We start from the raw sequence: 18,805 nt of genomic DNA, 5'->3' as shown, positions 1-18,805 counted from the left end.
GTCCTCAGTCAGATAATGCCACCCCACCAAATTCTGCATTGGTGGATTTAAGACATTTTAGGGTCACAGGCTGCTTTCAAAATTTTTTTTTAATGTTTTAAAAGACGATATAAACTCTTTTCTGAGAAAAAGCACAAAAGACAGGCAAAGTTTTACCAAGTTCTAGAGGCTACACAAATACCACAACTGCAGGCTGCCTATCCCAGTACCCCTACCCCTTGCTCCCCAACGAAGACCCCTAAGCAGGGCAGAAGGCCACCAGACAGATGCACCTCTAGCCTCCCCTACAGCAAGCTGTGGTCATGGGACACAGAGAGAGAAACCTCTGGAAACCACCTCAAAAGAGAACTGGCATGTGGCCTGGGCACTTCTCCATACCCTGTTCAGCTGGTTTCCAGGCCTGGGATGAGGATAGGACAAAAGAGCTGAAGGGTGGGGGAGCTGCAAGGAGGAGCCGCAAGGAGGAGCTCGGGCCCTCGCATTCATGGGACTGCCCACTGTCCTAGGCTCTCTGCCCCAGGACATCCTCATAAGAAAATAGAATAACCAACCTGTGATTTTAAACCAGGCATGGTAGTACACACCTATAATCCCAGTAATTCTGGAGGCTAAGGCAAGAGGATATACATTCAAGGTTATTCTAGGCAACTTAGCCAAACACTATCTCAAAATAAAACTTCTTTTTAAAAAAGAGTTTGGGATATATCTCAGTGGTGGAGCACTTACCTAGCATGTGCAAAGAAAAAAGAAAGAACAAAAGAAAAAAACCTATTTAAAAATGTTAGCCCTGGAATCACATTCACGGATGGGCCTGGGTCCACACATTCCATGTTAAATACCTGTTGGGCCAGGGGAAAATGACCAATGCAAGCTTTACCCTGGTTTCTAAAAGCTCTGCAAATGGCTTAAGAAAATACTGTGAACTCACCATAAAACCCTGTATCCTAACCTCCTCCAAATGAGGAGTTGTTTACTCAAAATGATTCTGTTGCCAGGATAGAGTCATTTAAAATTCTGTTAACAGTGAAGGTTTCAATAGAAAAACCAAGGCAATGAGCCCAAAAAAACTGGAACAGAGTAATGCCTGTGGTTGCCATTTTGGCAAATTAAACGTGTCATTTCTCAGAAGTCCTGGGGATAGTCCAGTCTTAATATAATAAAACAGCTGGGTTGAGATCAATGTTCAATAAAGACTTAGACAGTTTTTCCTTGGAACCTCCATCTCCCAGGGTACACGTGGAAAAAAGGGCACCCCCAGCCCCCAGCAATAACCCAAATGCTCCACAGCAGCAGACAGCGAAGTCAAGGGTGGCACAGCCATTCACTGCAGTCATGAACAAAACAGACTGACTTAACTACACGTACCAAGAAATGTAAACGGAGAGTTCCAGAGCAGCACATATGACACAACACCCATCCTTTCCCTAACAACTGCACACGCGTCCCAAGTCCACAGCAACTGCATGCAGTGCCATGTTCCAAGGCCTCCGCCAGGAAGAGGCACAGCCAGCAGGAGCTCCCTCCCTGGTGCTCTACCTTCCAACCTACTCAGTTTCCATAAGCGACTTATTCACTGGTCACCTGTGGAACTCTTTTCCTAAAGCAAAACAGTGGTAGATGAGGCCAACAGCGTCAAGCCATCATCATCTGCCTCGAAGCCCCCTCAGTGCACAGGCTGGGGAGAGCCCAGCTACACAGGGCCACAGAGACAAGCCACCTCAAGCCCAGCCATCCTTGAAGCCCACGGGCACTCTGGGATCCTAGACCCCAAGGCACACTTTCTCCACTCCCTTCAGACCTCCACCCCTTCCTCCTGTGGATTCTACCGATGACCTATCAAGAGCTCCCCTAACTCTGCCCCACCCAGCTTGGCTGGCCCCATGTCTCCCGGAAAGTCATACTGCCATCTTCAAAGCTGCCTCTGTGTCCAGACCAGTTTTTCCTATCTTCACGGCCCCCGGCAGCCCATGCCACCAGATGTCACATGACAGTCCATTCACCTCAGTTGTTCTGCTCCAGGAGATCCGTTCCCTCAGGGATCCCCACATTCCATCCTCCATCCTCCCTGTTGCTCCTGTGGGACTTTGCTCTGCACTGCCCCCCAGGCCACCAAAGTCTGTTTCTGATGACCCTGAATTACCTCCCTGCTGCAGCACCCAGGACTCAGTGCTGGACCCTCTGCTCAGGGGCAGTGGCACCTGACAGTCTGGCCTTGTGGCTCTGAAGCTAGGAGCTGCAGCTGCTGCATACCAGGTCCACCTCACAGTGCCCTGGGATAGCTCCCGGACTGCTCGCAGGTCAGCACATCTGCACTGAGCTCGCAGCACTCTCCAGGCTCTCTTCCCATCTCATCGCCCAGCGACTCGGGTCAAAACCCACTGTGCTGACTGGTTCTTCCTCTGCCCTCTTGCAGACTCTGGCCTCATCTCACCAGTCCGCCACCTGTCCAGACCCAGGTCTGTCCCCTCTCATCTAGACTTACGCACTGCTCTCTTCTGGTCTCTTGCTTCTGCCTGCCCAGTGATAGCCTCCAACACAGCTCTGGGATCACATTCAGCAAGGGTCAGTCCAGTTCCAGCTCCAAAGACCTTGGGACACTCCTGGGCCCTCTGAAGCAAATGTGGGCAACGACACTCTTATAAGTCCCCTTCAGGATGCTGCTCCTTGCTCACTCCATCCCATTAGCCCCCAAGTTCTTCAGGCAGGACCCAGCACAAAGCCCTTCCAGCCAGACTTCCACCTGGTCCCTCGTCCCAACCTGGGCTCCCACACCATCTCCTCAGTGACCCCTGACCACATCCAACTGAGCCCCATCAGCACCCACTCCTCGACCCTTTCCTCTTAACCTTCCACATATCATAGTATCCGTCACCTAGAAGGGAGCCCCACTGGGGCAGGAGCTCTCGTGGCTCTGCTCAGGGCCTAACACGAGTGTGCAGGCACCAGCACCCAGTTATCATACCCACAAAGAACCCAGAAGAACATTCTGCTCAAGTCACACACCGCACAGGTGTGGTGCCAGCATTCCCATGGAAAATCCCGCTGAGGGGAACCCTCACTACCCTGACTCGATCAGGGCATGCTGTACACATGTGGCCACACCACGCTTGAACCTATGAATATGAACAATCATCATGTTAATCAAGAACATTAAGTTAAAAATTAATAGAGACCATAGATTAAGGTCTTCAAAGTTCTTTGTGTCTATGTTCTCATTTCAAGAAAAGCTGCAGTATAATCACCTACATAGATCTAAGTGGTTACTTTAAAAATGTGAATGAGGGGCTGGGGTGTGGCTCAGTGGTAGAAGGCTTGCCTAGCATGTGGGAGGCACTAGGCTCAATTCTCAGCACCACATATAAATAAATGAATAAAATAAAAGTCCATCAATATCTAAAATAATATTTTTTAAATAATGTAAATGACCCATTGTTAACAGTGATGATAAAACAAGCTGTTATACATGTCAATAACATACAACAGTAGCTGTTCATCAGCTGAAATAGGTAACAGCAAATATATTTTTAATTTTGCTGTTACTCAAGTATTTTGGGAACCCATAAAATAAAACCGTGAAGGCATCAAAACAGGAATAAAAGAAAAGCTATTTCAATTGAAATAATTTCTTTTTTTTCTTTTTTATATTTATTTTTTAATTATAGGTGGATACAATAACTTTATTTTATTTTATGTGGTGCTGAGGATCGAACCCAGTGCCTCATGCATGCCAGGCAACCGCTCTGCCTCTGAGCCACAGACCCAGCCCTGAAATAATTTTTCACAAAACAGCTTTAGCAGTAAAGGTTAAAAAAGAAAACACTACAGATTATCAATTCTCATTATGTGAAAGGAAATAGCAAGAAAAAATAACTCCAAAAAGCCCCTGTGTTCCAAACTGGGAGGAACAAGGGTGACCCTGGGGCACCCTTGGTCACTAGTGAACAGCATCACACAGGTCACTTGGGAGGAAAGACAAAATGGATTCTTTTCCATCCAGTTTTAAAGCACAGCTATTCCTCATGGAGCTTTTTCTTACACTAACCTGTGATGAGAGCGTCCATGCTGCATATGATCTGAACGAGGCCACATCCACAGAAAACAAGAAACTACAATTCACACACACAACCTCCCAGGCTGGGGATGCTCTCCTGGAAGGAGCAACTGTCTACAGAGAAGCATCCCATGTAAAACACATCTACTGCTAGTCCAACCCAGAAGAGAGATGACAAAATCCAACTCCCTGCTGGCAAGCAGCCTTCGAGCCAGGAACAGCCCAAGCACAAGAGACGGGATCCTAAACCTAAGGCACCCAGTGTGTGCAATAGCACACAAAAGGCCCTGGAAACATGGCAGCATGGTAGGGAACCTCACCTGGCCACATGATGTCCCCATTCTTCATGCCATGCCATCTCCCTCTTAAGACGTCTGGCCAATCTGACTTAGAATGCTTAAGTCCACAATGCCAGAAAAATTAAGGACAGCAATTTCATTTTCTCTTGGAGAAATCATTAAGCATCCAGTTAGAAAGCTATGTCTCCAGGAACAAGGAAACATGGGAGATGGAAGATCACTCCATTCAACTTAACACTTTTGTGATATAAGAGCTGTAATAAAATAAATAGCCAGTGTGAAGTCAGCAAAGAAATCAACTTTTATTAAATGGAGATATGTATAAAACAGCTTACTTTTTTAGCCCAAAATTAGTCTGAGCTAGAATATGCTAAGATTGAAATGGGGGAGAAATTTTTAAAAAGACTGTAATAGGCTGTTCGGGATGAAGAACTCAGGAAGAAGCCAGAACTACTTTTTCCTGGGTATCCACATATTCTTGGGAAACTTCCGGCAACACTTAATTTAAATTTAAAATCAGGAAAGGAGGCAAACTGGCCTCAGGTCAGGTCCTCCCCACTTATGTTCCTAATGTTTGATTAATCTTCAAACTTCCACTTCTATTCGCCTGACACAGGTACATGTCCTCAACATGAGCCACGGGGGCAGGAGCGGACAGCCCTGCTGCAGTCCTGAGCCGCAGCTGGCATCAGCCTGCAGGGTGCCCAGCCAAGCAGAGGGCAGCAGGGCAGGCTGTGGCAGGTGCACAACAACTTCCCGGCAGCCTTCTGGGACAGGAACACACCCTGGTGCCTAAGTGTTTAAGCAAATAAGTTCAAAGATCATTATCACAACTCCAAATGCTTGGGCAGGAGTTGAATTTTTAAGTGTATGGCTAAAAGTTAACCCTGATCACATTAGTATGCAGAATCTAGAGACATGAATGAAAAGGCTTCACACTTTATGGCAGACACCCTCTGACCTTTTAGTCTCAGGACCCCCTCAACATTTTAAATTACCGAGGCCTCCAAAGAGCCGTGCCTGCATTCTTATCCCTGGCAATATTCCATATTTGAAATTACAGCACAAAAAATGTAAGACTATTGATTAGGCACTGTTGCTTAATATTTATTATTTATTACAAAAATAAATAAGAATTACAAAAATCAACATATTACAAATGAACAAAGCATTTTTTATGAAAAATAACTATAGTTTCAAAAAAACAAAACTTTATCAAGGGACATTGCTTTGCACTTTTACAAATCTCTTTAATGCCAAGTTCAACAGCAAGGAAATGCATCTGTTTCTAAACTGTTGAGACGAGTGGCTTTGGCTGATCCTGTGACAAAAGCCCAGGCTCACAAGGAGACACCAAAACCCAAGTCTTTTATTCTTCCTTGAAGGCTAGCTGCAGTGTGACCCATGAATACAGTGGTGAACTTCCACACTGACCACTCTAGGGTCCACCCACTTGCCTTGCATAGGAAGTGGAGCTTTTGCCCAAGTGTGACCTGTGTCCATCACCGACAAGACTTGCTGAGCAGGTCTTCCTGATATTGCAGTTACATGACATCATCCAGGCAGCCACCATGGACAAGACACTGAGAGAGAAGAGGCCCTGCTCAGCAAAGCAGTAAGGGATACAGATGCTGTCAGCCTGCTGCCGCTGGACCTTCCCTGCAAGCATTTCTCGGCTTAGCTCTGTGCCTCATAACGCTGTCTCTGGGTATTTTCTTGGGGGTCTCAGCAACCTGTCCCACTGCCCTCGTGCAACTGGGCACTGTACATGCCAAAAAAGCATCATGATCATTAACACTGGCCCTGACATCCTCCTTGAGGGTACTGCTGGGCTCACAGTGGCAGATACAAGCTTTCCAACAAGATTTTTACTTAACAGCTCAAATGATGTCACTTGCAACAAATCCCATTAGTGGTTTTCTTTGAAATGACAGGCTTCCGATCATTTTGTAAAAAAAAAGAAAAGAAAAGAAAAAAAGAAAAAAAAATCAGGTTGTAAATTTTTCTTTCACAGAGGTTGAGCTAGCAATCCAACTGCAGAGGCCTGTCCTGGAAACCCACCCGCTGGGAATGCAGGCGTGCTTCTGCACACTTCACCTCATCACAGAGGATCAAGAGGCCTGCTCAGCATGAAAGTCTGAGGAGAGGAAAGCCATCGAAAGAGCTGGAACTGGACTCTATGGGGAGGAGCCCATTGCAAGAGCACCACCCAGAAGTTACCGACAGGCTGGAACTGGAGGGTCTTTGGTTTCTGCTCAGCTGTGTGTGGTCTGGGAGAAATTTACTTAATAGAATGACTTCACTACTTTATCAAGGACATTCTGAGTGTTTTTAACTGCAAGGCAGTGGAGAACAGGACAACACAAACATAATTTGGGGCCACAGCCTTGATTCAAGCTTAAGCAACAGCAATCTTGCCCATCACCAACTCCCTGGCACCAGTGCAAACAGCAGCACAGAGAAAAAGACAACCATGTCTAGGCTATTGGCACTCAGATCGTCCGTGCCAGCCTCCTAGAGCTGAACTCTCCTCACCTGACCACTGGCTTCTTTTCCCTATAAGAACTGCTCAAAGGGATGCCACCCAGGCTCCCAATTGCTCAGGAAGGAAGCCTGCAGGCCCTGTTCCTCTCCTCATCTGCTAGCCTTCAATACTGACCCTGGCCAGGTACTGGTGGTCCCCCTGCTGCCAGTTCCCCTGATGTCCCCTTCTCTGCTCGTACCTGTCATTGACGAACACTCTTGCCAAGGCCCCGGGCTGCAAATGGCTCTATGGTGTAAATGCCACCTCTGCAGGGCACGCCACATTTACAGTGTGCTCCCTGTGTCCCTTCCAAACCACAAATGGCTGAGCAGGAATCAAGCCCTCCAGGCCAGCCTGTCAGTACCTTCCAGACTGTGCTCTTCAATAAGTTCCTCCCTGTGGAGCCCAGTTCCAGCATCTTCTATGGCCATCCTCCACTTACAGCATTAGCACCATTCCTGTGTAGGGTCCAAACCCTTCCCAGTCAGATCCACAGCCAGCCTGCATGTGACCTTGCTCCATTTTTTCACTGCACAGAGGCAACTGAGGCCATGGGTGGGAAGATGGGGTCCACAAGCCAAACCCATTTCCCATCTATTTCTATGAAGCCCGAGAGCCAATAATGGGCTCACAATTTTAAATAGTTGGGGGCTGGATATGATGGCACACACCTGCAATCCCAGCTACTCGAGAGGCCAGGGCAGGAGGGTTGTAAATTCAAGGTCCACCTGGGCAATTTAAGGAAACCCTATCTTAAAATACAATGAAAAGTGCTGGGGATGTAAGTCAGTGCTCCTAGGTTCATCTAGTACTGGAAAAAGTTGTTAGTCGGGGGGAGTGGCTCAAAAGAAGAACAATATTTCATGACATGAAAATTACACAAAATTCAAAGTCCAGTGTCCACAAGTAAGGTTTCATTGAAACATAGCCTTGGCCGGCTATGTCCACACTGTATGTGGCTGCTCTCACGATACAACAGCAGACCAAGGAGCAGACACCCTATGCCCCACCCAGAAAAAAAAACACACCTAGACTCTGGTCCTCAGCAGAAAAGTGTCCCAAACTTCACGGCAGGTATTTGGGGCACAACAGTGACCTCAATAATGATCTTCATCCTCATGGTAGGTACTGCACCATTCCCAATTCTCTGTCACATGCAGAAGTCATGCTAAAGCCCTCTTGGGAGCCTCACCCCTCATTCCCAGCTGCCAAGGCCTCCTGCTCCTTGCAGAATCCTTCCCATTCATAGGGCTAGATTCCACAGTCCCCAATCACTCTGGTCCAGCTCCTCCCTTTGGCAAACAGCCATGCACCAGGAGTTGACGCTGGGCTTCACTGGTGGGCTACCTGTTGTAAGGAAATCAGCGGAACCCCACAGAAGTCACACACCACTGCATGAGAGATTAAATGGTAAACTGCAGCTAACACCATATGCTAAACTTGGCCCCACTATCCTACAGAGATGGTCTTTTTACAACTTTATATATGACATCCAAAGGTACCTAAGTCCAGTCAAATGCCACTCACAACAATCTGCAGCTGGAGAGTGGCTGCCATACTTCAACTGGAATCTGCAATATGAAATAACCATGCTCACCTGCACTGCAGAACCACGCTCATCTATTTTTAAATGCTAGCTGTGGGCTGATAAACTGACTTGGGTTTAGACCCAAAGTTTGAAAGCTAATGCACCTGAAATAAAGCCAATCCCAACTTCTTTTTTTTTTTTTTTTTTTTTTTTTTTTTTTTTAAAGAAAGAGAGAGAGAGAATTCTTTTAATATATTTCTTTTTTAGTTCTCGGCAGACACAACATCTTTGTATGTGGTGCTGAGGATCGAACCCGGGCCGCACGCATGCCAGGCAAGTGCGCTACTGCTTGAGCCACATCCCCAGCCCAATGCCAACTTCTAAAGACTCTTGAGTTCAAGAGCACTGGGGCGCATGGTGTAAGTGGCCAAGGAGCGCTGCAGGAACTCCCACAACCACCACGAGGTAATCAAAGCTCCCAGAGCTGGAAACACAAACACAGGGAGGTCACGTTAAGGAGCACCTGGCTACTCCAGGAAGCAGTCTGGAGCACCTCCGCAAGCAGCCTGCTGGCCCTGTGCCACAGCAAGCACTGGCACAGTGAATGAGGTGCGCTGGACACAGGTGACCTGCCTCCTGAGTCTTCAGCTGCTAGCCAGCAGTCACCTGGGCCCCAGCCCATCACAGGGGGTGGGGAGTTTGAAGAGCACTGTGCCTGGAGACCACAGTTGTCAGGCAGCCGCTCCTCACACTAGGAGTGCACCAAGCCTCTTGAGCCAACAACTGATCATCATAAAGCAGGAAATATTCAGAGCCCTGCGGGCAGCTGGGCACATGGCCACAGCCCACCTGGACCCAAGAAAGCTGATGGTGAGGTTGATCCAAATGATACATCTAAGCATCATTTGAGATGAGTGAGAAAAAAATGTTTTTAATTTGAAAGTAATTTTTTGCGCTGACCTGTTCTTATAAGAAATATTGGCCCTAAAATTATAGAAATTCATACTAAACACTGCAAACTAACCTCATTTAAAAATAATTTATAGTGGGGCTGGGGATGTGGCTCAAGCGGTAGCGCGCTCGCCTGGCATGCGTGCGGCCCGGGTTCGATCCTCAGCACCACATGCAAACAAAGATGTTGTGTCTGCTGATAACTAAAAAATAAATATTAAAAAAAAATAATAATAATAATTTATAGTTCTCAACAGTGTCACCGAATAACAATCAATGCAGAGGAACACAGCCAAGCACAATTCACCACAAAACATGCAGTCAGGTCATTTCCCTGAGGCCAGGAGGCGCTGCGAGCCTGAGGCCCCAGGACCCCCTGAAGAACCAGGGGGGCTGCAAGCCCAACCAGACAACACAAAACCAGAAGAGTTAACTCTACCTCCAACAGTCATGAACAGCAACAAGGATGGGCACAAAGGCAGAGGCAGGGACCACAGGCCACAGCTGGGAGCTGGGCTGTATACTTCACACCATCTAACCTGTCCATGTGACAGGCAGCTGATGAGGGAGATCCAGCATGGGAAATGGACACAAGCGTGTAAGCAGGTCCCCAGTCCAGCCACAGAGCTAAGTGCTAGGCCCTACAACCCAGGTCTCTTAGGACAAGCATGACCCCTTGGGCTACTGCCTCCCGAGTCAATGAGCCAAGCAGGGCCTCAGGCCTCAGCACTATTGGGTCTTGGCAGCCTTCCTCAAGATCCTCACAATAAGACTCTCCCTTTTTCAATCCCTCCCACAAAAGATGCCCAGAAAACCAGAAAGCCAAAGACTGCCTGGATCTGCTCTGATGATGATAATCTTAAGCTGTCAAAACGTCCACACAGAGCACATAAACGTATCAAAGATAACTTTTGAAAAACTATGCTAGCCAGGCATGGTGGCGCACACCTGTTATCCCAGCAGCTTGGGAGGTTAAGGCAGGAGGATTCCAAATTCAATCCCAGCCTCAGCAACTTAGCAAGATCCTATCTCAAAATAAAAAGGGCTGGGGATGTGGCTCAGTGGTTGACCACCCTGGGTTTAATCACTGTACAAAAAAAAAAAAAAAAAAAACATGCTAATAGCAAGTGTCTTAATGAATCAGAATATTTCTTGCAGACATTTAAGAACCCGGGACACTTATATGCAGTGGAACAGACTTCCAAACCCATGCTGTGTTTCTGCAGGAGGGCAGCAGAAGGCACAGAAGCTAGAAGGACGGACGTCCTTGGTGGGAAGCAAGGGCGTGTGCTTCCCACACGTGCATATGCGACCCACCAACCTTGGGACTGCCCTGCTATTTCTGAGAAGGGCCTTCTCACAGCCAACAAACCCTCAACACAGCGACATGGCTCCTTGGAGGGAGGGCCCTCCACAGGCCACAGGACTGCTGTCAGGGCTACAAGCTGTCAGAAGTGTGGTGCTCGGACCAAGCCAAAGTGGGAGAAGACAAAGCACCCCAAGCCAAGAAAATTCTCATCACGACTCTGGACTATGACAGCAAGAAACTGATGTAACACTTTAAGATGACTACCAACTACTACTTAACTTCTTAAGTGTAAAGGAAATCGAGATGCTGCATTGAAAATAAATTATTTTTCATTAAAGAGATATAAATGTATTATCTGCCTCTCAGGAACGCTTTTTTCACCTTAATCCAGTAAAGACCTGACCTTTAGAGTTTAAAAAAAAAAAAGATAAATAAATGTCCATTGATGTACAAACACACACTGGAAAATGGTCTTTACCCAGCCCAATAGGAATGTATCCGCCCATCTGACCTACTGGCTCCTTTCAGCCATGGGCACCCTGCTCTCACCTGCAACAGTTGGCCTGGACAGACTTTGAAAACCCTGTAGTAGGGGCTGGAGATGTGGCTCAAGCGGAAACGCGCTCGCCTGGCATGCGTGCGGCCTGGGTTTGATCCTCGGCACCACATACAAAACAAAGATGTTGTGTCCGCCGAAAACTAAAATAAATAAATATTAAAATTCAAAAAAAAAAAAAAAAAACCCCTGTAGTCTCTGCCTCCCCAACTACCTGGCTCAGCCTTTCCAAAGATAGTGGCAGTCAGAAATGGCTATTCAAAGTGTTTTTTTGTCAAAAATAAACCTACCAAAAAATTAATAAATAAATAACCCTACAAGCCACACACAGTGGCACACATCTGTAATCCCAGCAGTTTGGGAAGCTGAGGCAGGAGGATCGAAGTGTTCAAAGCCAGCCTCAGCAAAAGCAAGGCACTAAAACTCAATGAGACCCTGTCTCTAAATAAAATACAAAATAGGGCTGGGGAGGTAGTTCAGTGGTCAAGTGCTTCTGAATTCAAATAGATAAATAAACCTACATAATTTTAACTTTACTGAATCCTATTTTGTAGACAGTCTGGTGCCCAATTTGTGATGTGAGACGCAGCAATTGTTCATGGGGAAAACCACATCCAAAGTCCACAGAAGAGCCTTTTTCTCTTGCAATAAGGGCATCACTGGGATTGCTAGTAAAATTTAAATAAGATCTACTTAGATAACAGATACCAAAATAAATTTCCTGATTCTGATAACTATATTATAGGTTGTATACGAGAACGTCTTGTTTTTAGTTAACAGCAATTTAAGTATTTAAGAATCAAGGTGAAAACATGGGAAGATATAAGCAAAGAGGGAGAGCTGTCAAGTAGATGAATAAAATATAAAACATTAATGTTTCAGAATATGGAAAAGACTATAACACAAGTTTTTGTATTTTTCCTGTGATTTCAAAGCCTGAAATTATTAAAAACAAACATATAAGCCCTATGCCTATTAAGAGACCTTGGGGCTTTTTTCCAAAGAAAGGCAGTGATAGAAAAAGGATGGATGCACTAACCATGGGAGCTGGTTTACTTAATGCTGATCACACTTGAGAAGGGCTGCCACAGACATGTTGGAGGCAGATGTTCCCTATAGAAACTGTTTATGACCTATACTCTCAGCGCCTTCACCAGAGAAATTAGATGTTTCAGTGGCTTCCCCCAGATCTGCCCCACCACCCAAGATGGCAAGTTGAGAGCCGGGGGGTGGGAGGCACTGGCAGAACCATCTGTAACAAGGGACAGCAGAGGTCCGGGGGAGACCGTGTTGAATGGGCTTTGCAGAGCACCTGCACCAAGTTGCTCCTCTCAGCCTCTCACCGAGTCCACTCCCACCCTGGGCACACTTTGTCCAGCTCCCACTGGTTTTAGTAGAAAGCATGGGGTCCACAAACTACAGTCCCTGGCTCAGCCAGCTGTCTGCTTCTGTAAATGTTTTATTGGGGTACAGCCTTGTCCATTCTGGCTTTCAAGGCAGAGTTCAGAGTCATGACAGAAACCACCAAGCCAAATACATTTTCTTATCTGGTCCTCCAGTTACTCAATTTCAGCTCTAGAGCTCCCAAGCATTTAACGACATGGATGGCATCTTCCCAGTCTTGAAACTGCATGGAGACTGAAGAACAAATCAATTGGGAACAACACTGGGAGGATCTGGGGTTGTTTCCTGCAGGGCTGGGCCAGAGCCTCCTTCACTTCCTGTGAGCTACAGGGAGAAATTCCTGATTTGGATGGAGAGTGGATGGACAGAAGCCCCAGTGAAGCAAAGAAGCAGGCCAACTGCTCCTGAACAGCTCACGAAGCAAGTCAAACGGAACTTGCTGTCAACCACTGTGCTCGTGAGGCAGCCCCAGAGCCCACCTTTTTGCTCATCTTTCACCCCTTTCAGCTTATCTCCCTTACATGGATGCATTTTGTACAGATCTGAATTGTGAAACTTTAAAATACTATAAAACATAAAAAATTAAACCCTTGCTTTGCAGAAAAAAATGAAATTATTTGAATCCTACAAATCTTTAAAATCCACATTGTTTTAAAACTGAAAGGCCTATTACAGTCGGGCATTGCTTAATGACAGGGATGCAAACTGAAAGCTTCATCTTTGGCAATTCCACTCTCCAGTGGACCTCCCAGGTGTGCCTAGGTAGCCAAAGGTCAGAGGCAGCACCACCTTATGGAACCACAGCCCTATATGCGGTCCCTCACTGTCACCATTCTGCAGTGTAACCACGATATGCAAGCTGCTTGTGCCCGCTGACAGCAGAAACATCTAACTGGAAATAGGACCCCAGGCTTATCAGGTTTGGTTTGAAACCACACAGGTGTGAGTCACTTGAGATCTTCAGGAGGCATCCAGGTGCAAGGGCAGCATGGCAGCAGTGGTGCGCCATTCCCCAGGACCATCCCTGGCTCCCACCAATGAGCCATGCTCAAAAGGATGGACTGTGTGGACACCCGAGGCCATCCCTAGCCTAGTCAGCTACTGCTCAAGCTTGCAGAGCTGCTCTTCATGAAGGCAGCAGAACCATGGCCTAACGCCTCCCCTGGGTCTTTAGGTTAAGATGACTTAGCTTTCTGCCACGTCTGAAGGAGACGTAGTTCATACCAACAAGGAAACACCAACAGCACACACAGTTTTCACTTCATTTTATCCAAACCCATTTCCTACTAAACTTTGCTTCATTTGATGACTTTCCATCTTGAGGAAGAAAAAAAAAAGAAAAAATCACTAGAAGACACAGCTGCATTCTTGGTGGCACACAGGTCTTTATTACTAAAAGGTTATGTCAGCACAGGGCCCTGTCCAAGTCCTCAGAAGCCCCCACCAGACAGGTTTCCCACCCACTCAAGTCACTTTCTATGCAACAAACCACCCGAGGAAAGGCAACGGTAGCCTGAGTTCACATGCACTCCATTCCCCCTATCAACCAGTGGTTTAGCTAAAATCTATCCCAGTCTTTTCACCCTCTTTGGCCTTTTCTGTCTTCTCTTTCCCAAATACGAAGCTCCTTACAAGAAGCAAATCTCACTGTCCACTCCACCATGGGGGACGATGTTCCAGCACATGTAATAAAATTGGACAGCTCTTGATCAGGCGCACAGGATACAGAGAAGTCAATTCAATAGGCACCAATTTCATGACTTTACAGTATTTCAAGCATACAACCTGCTTGTGTATGTCAATGTTCCGTTATATTTTAATTCAAGAATATTTCCAGGCTCCAGGCTCCAGAGACGCTAGCTCCTCCACTGGGATCCAGGGCCAGTTCCAAGCTCCACTGACTTATTCCATCCACACAGGATAGCACTTCACTCTGTACCGGGGATTGAAGTGAAGGGATCAGTGTTTCTGTATCTCTGCTCCTGAGAAGTAAGGGCAGAGGGGTGGGCAGAGCAGTCTTGTGCAACAGACCCATGAAGTCAAAGCCAAGGCCCAGAGGGATAAAGATGAGAGGATGACTTCACTTTGGAGCAGATGCCTGCAGGCTGGGAGGGTGTACAGCCTTCCCTGGCATGTTTCTGCCAGGGGCAAAATGAGCTCAAGCAAGCGTGGCTTCTTAACAGCAGAACTGAAACCAAGTGATTCCTAGTAGTTGCTTCTTGAATTCCCTAAAACTCCTCCCCAAAAGGAATACTTCAGAACGGTTCACGGCACTTCTACTGAACAGTTCCTGGTGTCTTTTTTTATGACTATCATACATACAAAGCAAAACAATAAAAATCTTTATTTACCATGCATATGAGGACCTTTTAAAGCTTTTATCTGGACATTCTTGTAGAGACCCTCAGTATATATTCTCCCCAAGAATATTTTCTTCCAGAGAAAATGTTTTTCAGGATTTCAGCAGCTGAAGGGGTACTGTAAGTTACATGAATGTTTAAAAGTCAAAGACTTCCGTGTCATGTAATTAATTTACTTATGCAACTAAGGTAGGGTGATTTACATAGTACAGATGACAACTATGAGGAAAAAAGACAAATAAGCCATACCGAATGCCATCAATAAAACCATCATTGCAAACTCATCTAGAATGTCTCCTGAGCACCTACTCACTAACTCACAAAACAAGGTTTTGGGCCTTTATTTCCTGGCACGGAGGTCTTTCTTGAGCGTTAATGTGCATTTGTATCACCTGGTCCTCTTCTTGCCAAAAATTCTGAGTTTCTGACCTTCAGGACCAGGACACTTGTGAGGAACGCTGGTCAGTTTTGTCAATATCCCTCAACATTTCGTTTTGACAAGACTGCACGTCTGGAACCAGCACCAGAAGTGATGTGTCCTCGGCCTACATCATGGGGGGTTGACATCGAAGTCTCATTACCAGTAATGTTAACATTGGTAGTTGATTGCATGCTTCAGGTGGCACCTGCTGAGTTTTTCCACTGTATAGTTACTATTTTATTTATAAATACCATGGTAGTACCATGGTAATACTTCGGGATTAGGTAAATAACCACAGGTTGGAAAAGGCATGACAATTAAATTAGATACTGAAACAAAAAAGGGCATGGTGGTGCACGCCTGTAATTCCAGCAACTTGTGAGGCTGAGGCAGGAGGATTCAGAGTTCAAAGGCAGCCTCAGCAATTTAGCCAGGCCCTAAGCAACTCAGCAACCCTATCTCTAAAAAATACACAACAAAAAGGGATGGGGATGTGGCTCAGGGGATAAGAGCCTCTGGGTTTAATCCCCAGTATCAAAAAAAAAAAAAAAAGTAGAAAACTGAATTGAATAAGGTCTATAACTTAGTTAACAGCCCCAATAAGACATTGTTTCTGGTTTCTATATGGCTATTTCATTATGTAAGATGTCAACATTAGGGGAGCAAGGGAAGAGAGTGGGGAAATAGACAAAGTAGTTTTGTTATTTTTCTGTAATGACTAAAAATTACTTGAAATTAAAATTTTGCCAAGTTTAAATTCTGGTTCCATAGATCTGGTGATTTCATAAACTCAATCGATGCAATGCTGATCCATGCTGTGGACCATTCTGCTAGCAAGCCTCTGGCAGACAGAGCTAAGATACTCTCACACAACTGGCATGTGGGAGACTCACTGGACTGCACCGAGGCTGTGCTCCAAGTGACTGCGGGTATGCCTCAAACTGCGGAGCGCTGAGCCCCTAGCCCAGCTCGGCCCAGTGTACATGGTCCTGGGAGAACCAAGAGTCTGAAATCGCAGTGTTTGCTGCACAAGTCTGACTGACCCTCCCCAGCTGAGCCTGAAGCCCCTTCCAAGTCTGCAGAGCCAGAACCATTCTCTCAATTTGAGACAGCTACAGGAAGTATGGACCTGACACCTTTCCCTTCTGCTGGTGGACATATCACCAAGACTTCAAGGAGGTAGGAGAGTGGGGTGAAGAAAAGTTTTGAATTCCTGCTCAAAGTGACTGACCAACTTATTCTTTTAAAATGATTTTTTTATTAATAGAGATAATAAATCCACAAGAAAGAGAATGTGGAGGCAAGCAAAAGGCTTCACTAATTTCTGACAGAGGATCCAACCCAGGCCACACAGGGAGTGGGGCTCTAGGCCCCACAGAAGCCCATGGGCAGGCTGAAGACCTTGGCAGAGGGGGCCAGGCCTGCCTCCTAAAGTCAGCCTCTGCTAAGGCCGCCACAAAGACCGGTGGAGTAGACCCCAAGCAAAGAGGACTTCTAGAGAGAAGATGCACAGCCCAAAGAAAATGTGTAAATTTGGAATTCCAGGTCCCACTGTACCAAGCTCCCAGAGGAAACCCACCCATTTTCAAAACCAGCCCCATACAGACCCAGGGTTCTGTGCCAGTTTCCTCTTGCCTTAGACAATAATAATGCAAATATTGGAGGAAGACCTACCATGTAAGGCAAGAAGCCAACATTTACCCCCCCCCCAAAAAAAAAGTGCCATTAAACAAGAAACTTAAACACAAGAGAACCTAAAATAATCCTCACTTCTCAGCGTCTAGGAAATAACACATTCATAAAACAGTTGTCTATTATAATAAAGAACAGGACACATACATTTTTAGAAATTAAGTTTGTAGAAAAAAATATTTAAAACAAAGCCAAGTACCATGGCACAGTCCTATAATCCTAGTGACTTGGGAGGCTGAGGCAGAAGAATCACAAGTGCCAGGCCAGCCTGGGCAACTTTGCAGGGTCCTCCTAAGCACCTTAACAAGACCCTGTCTCAAGACAAACTAGAAGGGCTGGGATGTAGCTCACCGGTAAAGCGCCCCTGGGTTCAACCCCCAGTAGTGGGGAAAATTTTTTAAACAGGATTATAAAACAAATCGAAGTCCTCCCTGGAAATGAAAGGTAAAGACAAGGTTCAAGAGGTGAATGTAATGCTTATCACCCACTAACAGGAATTCTTCAAAGAGGAAAGAGCCAAATGTTAAGGGAAAGCTGTCAAGTGACTCCAGAGAAGTGCCAGAGCTTAAGGACAGCAGCAGGGTCAAAGAGCACTCGAGTGGGACTCCACGCACTTGTGCACACTATGAATTGTCATAAAGCCTAAGACAAGATCCTAAGGACGCCCAGGGAGGGAAGAGGCTCCCTCTCCAAGGGGAGGAAGAATACCTGGAAGAGGCTCCCAGTGAAGCGATGCAAGGCACGGTCAAAGCCAGCCAGGTGCAGATAAGGGAAACTACGGGACGGCACCTGGGCAGGGCTGAGGAGTGACTGAAGCGGACAGAGGGAGAGGGCCGGGGAGGCCGCACGGAGGAGCCACTGTGTAAGGAGCCAACGGGAGCAGAAAATGCAGGGAGAAGAGGCGGCCGCTAGGAACAGCAGCGACAGAGCCGCCCAGGAAGCGGAGCGCTGCGGCCGCAGAACAATGCCGCCGTGCGGGCGCACTCGGGCGCCGGGCCGCCCTCCGCGCACGCCGGGCGCCGCGGACGGCCGCACCGGAAGCGAGGCGGCCCCACGCGAGGCCTCGGGCCGCGCGGTCGGGCCCCAGCGCAGGGCGGGCGGCCAGGAGACGGGGCGCGGCCCGCGGGCGGCGGGGGCGCGCGGACTCGGCCGCGGCGGACGCGGGCCCGCGAGCTCGGCGCCCCGCTCCCGGGCGTGACGACGGACACCGCCCGGCCCCCGTCCGGCCCCGAAGAGCGGCCGTTAGCGGCCGTTGGCGCGGCGGGGCGGGGCGGGGGCGGACGGAGATCTCGCTCTCGCTCTCGCCCCGCGGGAAGGGGGAGTGGAGGCGCGACCGGCTGCGGGAGCTGCAATTACCGTGTGGGCTGCGGAATTCTCGTGGTGTTTGTCGGGGAGATGCGATAATGGCGTCCGTCCTCGCGAGAGAAGCCGCCGCTCTGCGCAGGCGCCGCGAGCACCTCCCCGCGCCCCGCGCCCCACCCTCCGCGCAGCCTCCCAGGGGGCTGGGGCGGGTCTGGGACCTCAGGGGCGGGGCTTGCGCTGGCATCTTCTGCGCGCGCTGGCGCTGGAATGTGCTTGATGAGCATGCGCACGCGTCCCTCTCGCCTGTAAGGGTTGGCTCCCTGGAACGCCGACTTCCCGGTCTTACGCCCGGGCTGCTCGCCAGTGCGGGAGAAATCGCTTCAGCAGGCAGTGTGAGAAATGTGCATC

At 47.7% G+C, this 18,805-nt stretch overlaps 1 protein-coding gene across 8 annotated transcripts in view; it reads right to left on the bottom strand.

Moving 5' to 3' along the window:
• The window catches only part of Banp (BTG3 associated nuclear protein), an 84,794-nt gene extending 66,252 nt beyond the window's left edge, over window positions 1-18,542 (bottom strand). For 4 of the 8 annotated variants that reach the window (XM_076837602.2, XM_077105657.1, XM_077105658.1 and 1 more), the window contains exon 1: window positions 18,452-18,542. The gene's annotated coding sequence lies outside the window, so the exon portion shown is untranslated. Of the gene's footprint in view, window positions 1-14,407; window positions 14,556-14,973; window positions 18,134-18,451 lie in introns of those variants that run through there. The other 4 variants (XM_076837604.2, XM_076837601.2, XM_076837606.2 and 1 more) reach the window with 4 other exon arrangements.
• Between the last annotated feature and the right edge of the window lie 263 nt (window positions 18,543-18,805).

This window comes from Callospermophilus lateralis, chromosome 18 (genome assembly GCF_048772815.1).
Source record: "Callospermophilus lateralis isolate mCalLat2 chromosome 18, mCalLat2.hap1, whole genome shotgun sequence".
In the NCBI taxonomy this organism is placed as follows: Eukaryota; Metazoa; Chordata; class Mammalia; order Rodentia; family Sciuridae; genus Callospermophilus; species Callospermophilus lateralis.
Note: the sequence above shows the minus strand (reverse complement) of the source record. Positions and strands in the feature narration are given on the sequence as shown.